A 6,000-nucleotide genomic window follows, 5' to 3' on the forward strand; every position below is an offset into this window, starting at 1 on the left:
AATGATATTTTTTCCTTTGTATTCTATATTCATTCTCATTTCCCTGTTCTTTTCTGGCCTAGATTATGTTAATAATATATTTTTTTAGTATTCAGTTTTATTTCATAGTTTTTTGCTTGCTTTTTAATTTTATAAATTGAATTAAAGTCTATATATATATATATATATATGTATATATATATATATATATATAATGCATTGTGTACTCTACTTAGACTTAACATCAAATGATTCTTAGAAAAACACAGGGATTTAAAGCAAGAATTTTCCATTTACAACCCTCAATTGTATTTGTGACATTAATGTCATATCTTAGTAACATCAGTATTTTTGCAGGTGAACTTTTAAGTAAATGAAGAAGAGATATGATAAAAATGGGACAACACAAAACTATCTTTACCTCCCGTATTTACATTTTGTGTAGATCATTGCCTTCTGAAATTTAAGTTTTCTTCTACAAGCACACTCCACTTTTAACATTTCATGTAATATCAGACTTCTGACTCCAGAATCTTTCAGTTTTTTTTTTTCTATATATATTAGTTTTGTACTCAGTGAATACAGTCAAGTTGGTATCATTGTTAGCTTCCTCCCTGACCACCACCCTCCACAGGGACCCTCCTTGTTGTGGAATATGGGTCTGCATTGTGGGGTTAGCCATCAGTTATGAGTAGGAAGCAATGTCTCTGTATATTATGACCCAATGTGTGGCTCTGACATTCTTTCTGCTCCCTCTTCCACAAATTTCCCTGAGCCATATTGGATTCATTTTAGGTCTGCTTCAGTGATGAGGCTTTGGGAGCCTCTGTGCCTCTGGATATCTGGTTTGGTAGGAGTTAATTGTTTTCTATGTCTATCTCCTTCACTGTTGTGCTGGTACCAGGTTCACCAAGAAAACAGCACTCTTGCTTGTTTCTCCAGTTATTCTTAGTTTCAGCCGGGGCCCTTTTGAGGTATGATAGGGCTGTTTTCTCCTTAGGATCTGCTTCTATCTGAAAAAGAGAAGCAAATTCTCCAGTGGAGAGTAAAGTTAGCAACCAATAAATGGGATAACCCCTGTTTTATATGTTATTATTAATTAATTGTTATTAATTAATGTAATTATTGTTATATCAACATGTGTAAGGGTAGTAATTTATTAAACAGAAAAGTGATTCATCTTATAAGTAAATAAAACATTAAAGCACTTGGGACATAATTTTAACATTGGAACAATAAAACCACTTTAAAAAGAATGTTCTGAGAAAATGTGAAATATTAGTAAGGTTAATCATCTAAAAATAATTTTGTAAGCTATAATTCAACTCAATCACTAAGATAAAAGTTTAGGTAGGAAGCACATTTTCAGCCTAAGCATACAGATATACTAGCCCAAGAATACTCAACTGATACCTAAAACAAGATACATTGCATGAAAAATTACTTCCTGTTTTTGTGTAAACACATATTGTCCCTATCTACAATCATTTTTTTTTTTTTAGCTGTTTCTCAACTTCCACTAAAGAAAAGGGATTCACAGAAAAGAACACTGAGGGAACAATTTGGACACACTGTGTCCTATTCTCAATAGTTGGCAATGTAATGGTACTGGTATTTACAATGCATGGAGACATTCTAGTGGCTATATATGTTAAATAAAACAGCTAGAAATTAGTGTCTGGTGCCTGAGGTATTAAATATTATGCTATTATTGGCACAGTGTCAAATAAATAAAAAATTATCTCACTCAAAAGAGCTATAGTAATATCTAAAAATATAGGAGGGCTGGAAAAATGGCTCAGCAGTTAGGACTCTAGCCTAGAAAGCCTAAAGACCCAGGTTCAACTTCCTTTTACCCATGTAAAGCCAGATGCACAAAGTGTTGTATGCATCGGGAGCCCACTGGCAGTGGCTAGAAGCCCATTCTCTGTTTATCTTCTATCTCTTTCTGCTTGCAAAAAAATTAAAAAGAAACACTTTTAGAGGGCTGGGAAGGTGACCAAGTAGTTAAGGCACTTAAGGTCCGATACTTGACTCTAGATCCCACATAAGCCAGATGCACAAGGTACCATAAGCACACAAGGTCGCATATGCACACATGCCTGGAGTTTGATTGCAGTGGCTAGAGGCCCTAGTGTGCCAATTCTCTTTTTTTCATAAAAAGCTACAAAAAATTAAAAGTATTGGAGCAATTCATAACCACATGGAGAGGGATCCATGACTGGAAACAAAGTGAGAATTGCCACTGGAGATGAGAAATCTCAAGATCGCAGGGAAGAACAGTAGTGGTGACCATGGGGCTCTATCACCTTGACTTCTGGGGGAATAGCAGAGCTAAGGACCAAGTGAGTTGTGAAAGCAGCAGTCAGTCATTGGAAGGGATGGAGGGCACCCTGGATACTTATTCCCTTCCACTCTGTGGCTCTTACACTCTTTCCACCCCTCTTCTGCAAAATCCCCTGAGCTGTGGTGGATGTATTTTAAGTCTCCTGTGGTGCTAGGCTCTCAGCTGGTTCCGCATTTCTGCTTTGGCACATATTTTTTAATATCATCAGTGAATGTCTCCATTACCCTGGTACTGGTTGTCAGGCTCGCCATTGAAGCAGTGCTCTTGCTCATCTCACCAATTCCTCTGTGGTTTCACCTGGGCTCTGGCTGATGTGTGAGGTGTGGTTTATCTCCTCAGTTTGCTGCCCTACTGCACACACACATCCACAAATGCAGGGGTACCAGGGAGTCTGGAAACCAGGAGCCAGGAGCCAGTAACCTGGAGCCCAGGCCTACTCGCAAGCACAGTTCCTTCAGTTTTCCTGTGCTTGGTGCGTGTCAGATATTGAGTCTTCAGGTAACATTTTTAAGTCACTAATTCAAAAATGTTGCTCTAACAATGTTACTATCATGGATTTATTTTTGTAACTTTTCAAAAGTAAACATATTCTAGTTTCTGCTACCTTTTGAGCATTCCCAAGTGCATTTAAATTGTTTTCATTATTTTTATCTAAACCATATTTTATTTTTTTGTATGTGTGATGATTACATGTGGGAAGGTTTCATTGTTGATGATGATTTCTTTCTTTCTTTCTTTCTTTTTTTTTTTTTTTTGAGGTAGGGTCTCACTCAAGCTCAGACTGACCTTGAATTCACTCTGTGGTCATCAGGGTGGCCTTGAACTCATGGGATCCTCCTACCTCTGCCTCCTGAGTGCTGGGATTAAAGGCGTGTGTCACCACTCCCAGCCCCTGATGTCATATTTTTGCCAGCAGAAAAAAACAAAAAACAAAACAAAAAAAAAACCTTAGATGGAAAAAAAAGTCCAAATTCTGAGATAAATAATAATATGAATATGGATAAAATTTTATATTTAAAAATAATATGTTTCACAAAAAATTTCAAGTTACAGTGATTTTTAAGACTTTGATAGTATATTCTGGTTATTCCCCTACGCACACTTTTCTTTTTTTTTAAATTAAACCTCCTCCATGGGATTGATGATATTCACCATGCAGTTGTGGGTCATAAGTTGGGAGAGCAACAACTCCATTGTATTTTCAAGGCCAAATACATTTAATTTCGGCAAAGGGAAAAATCTATTGGAGAATGCTTTCTGAAGGTATGTTAAATTAGTGATTTCTACAGAATTAGAATTATCACTTATAAATGTGTAGAATTCAAAGGACAAAGTTGAACTAATAACAAGGTAATTTTTTTGTTATTGTTTTGTTTTTGTTTTTCAAGGTAGGGTCTCACTCTAGCTCAGCCTGACCTGGAATTCACTATGTAGTCTCAAGGTAGCCTCAAACTCTTGGTGATCTTCCTACCTCTGCCTTCAAGTGCTGGGATTAATATCTTGACAAACATATCTTGACAAAATGATATGTTTGACTAATAACTTTTCTGTTTTTATAAGTGAATGTCACACACTGTTTCTTTTGTGAAGAGTAGAAGTTGAGAGGTCTATGTGTATGGTGCATCATAATATAGCTTATGGCAGTGTATAACGTGGCAATAACTGTTTACAGCTCATATCTGCCTATTAGTTTAAACCAATAATGGGCTTAGGATAGAGTGTTTTCCTAGCATACATGTTGCCCTAGGGAGAGAGAGAAAGAGAGAGAAAAAAAAATGGAAGGAAGTTTTTATAACTTCTTAAGTGATGGTAGTTTAGGAGATGGCCCTGTTTGTAAGAGATGAGGGAAGAAAGACCCGAGGCACAGAAGTAAGGTAAAAGCCAGAGAGAAAAGAGAAGTATAAAAAGAATAGTACTGTGTACCTTCCCTGAGAATCTCATCTAAATGTCAGTACCATCTAAAAGTCTACCACCAATACCATTAATATGAGTTTAGAGACTTTTCTTCAATAATCATTTAGGGGATATACTCAAATCATGATTAAAATAAAGCTTTAATAAAAGTGACAATGGTAAAGGAAAACCAATTATACATGTAGAAGCATATAAACATGTGTGCACATATGGATCCATATGCAGATGATAGCTAAATTACAAGCGCTCTCTGGCGATTGTAGAATAGAATGCCTAACCTGTGAGAATAGAGCAGCTAGAAGCATCCCACAGAGTTCAATGCACTGTCCATTCTGAGATTGAACTCTGTCTTACGTAGCAGCAGGGTGTCCAATTCCTGAGCACCATCTGCTCCCAGGGGGAGGCAGTAGGCAATACCCTTGGTCTGATTTCCTACACACATCAGGAGCAGACTTTTGTCTTTGTTTCTCTTCTGGTGAACCATCGCTTTCTTCCTTTAAAGATACAATTAAGGGATCTTCTCTGGAGATATTCTCCTCTGTTTTCTCTATTCTTGTTCATTTAAACAAACGAGTCTCACGTTTATTTTGGTGGGAATATATCTAATGTATGTTTTTTTTTTTTATTCTAGGAAAGTTGGCATAAATAATAAGTGAAAGCAAAGGTTACAAAAAAGCATGCATTATTCATTTTAAAGTGTTATGTAATTTGTGATACATCAAGCTAAAATAATTCTTAGGCACTTTGTGTTATTGTGTAATTTACCTAATTGCTTATTCCAATTTTAGAATAGATGTTTTCTTCTACATGGAGTTGTCATTGCGAATGCTTTGCTGAGAAGAATCTATTTTTGTTATTGCTAAATAATTATCACTGTCTTTTTTGGAATCTAATTTAAAAAATATAGTCAACAACACTGTTTCTTATTTCCTAAAGTAGGACATGAAAAATAATGCAGGACCTGCCTTCACTTCAGTCTTTTCCTGTAATTCCATCTTTGCTTCAATAAAAATCAATGAGTGTTTAAAGGGACTGTGAATCCATATCAAGGTAAATAGTTACATGAAGGTGTAAGAAGACAAACATATCAGAATGATTTTCTTATTCTCAAGAAAAGTATTGTTACATTAATATACACATTGTCTTAATTGGTTTGGGTTTATCTGATGGGATATTATGGCCAGGAGAATTCTTTTTTAAAATACATTTATTAGAGAGGAGAGGAGAGGGAAGAGAGACAGAGAGAGAGAGACAGACAGACAGACAGACAGAGACAGAGAGACACACAGAGAGAGAGAGAGATAAAGGGCATGCCAGGACTTTCAGCCACTGCAAACAAACTTCAGATGCATGCACCACTTTGTGCATTTGGCTTATGTGGTTATTGGGGAATCAAACGTGACTCCTCTGGCTTTACAGGCAAGCACCTTTAACTGATAAGCCATTTCTCCAGCCCTGGCCTGGAGAAATTTTATATAACATTTAAATTTCACTGTCACAGTGGCTGTAAAATCCAAGATTGAAGTACTAGAAGTGTTTGTTACTAGTAAAAGTACCTTTCCTGATTCATCAACAGTATGTTTATCCTAGGTCTTCAGACAGAAGAGGCAAGTCAGCTCTCTAATATTCGCTTTGATGAGAAAATCCCATTTGTAAATCCTCATCATGCCTCATCATCTTTTGGAAAGTCCTCCTCCCAATACTATTATTTTAATATGCAAATTTTTAGTGATACAAGTATTTAGACCATAATACATGTA

This window comes from Jaculus jaculus, chromosome 7, assembly GCF_020740685.1.
Source record: "Jaculus jaculus isolate mJacJac1 chromosome 7, mJacJac1.mat.Y.cur, whole genome shotgun sequence".
NCBI lineage: Eukaryota > Metazoa > Chordata > Mammalia > Rodentia > Dipodidae > Jaculus > Jaculus jaculus.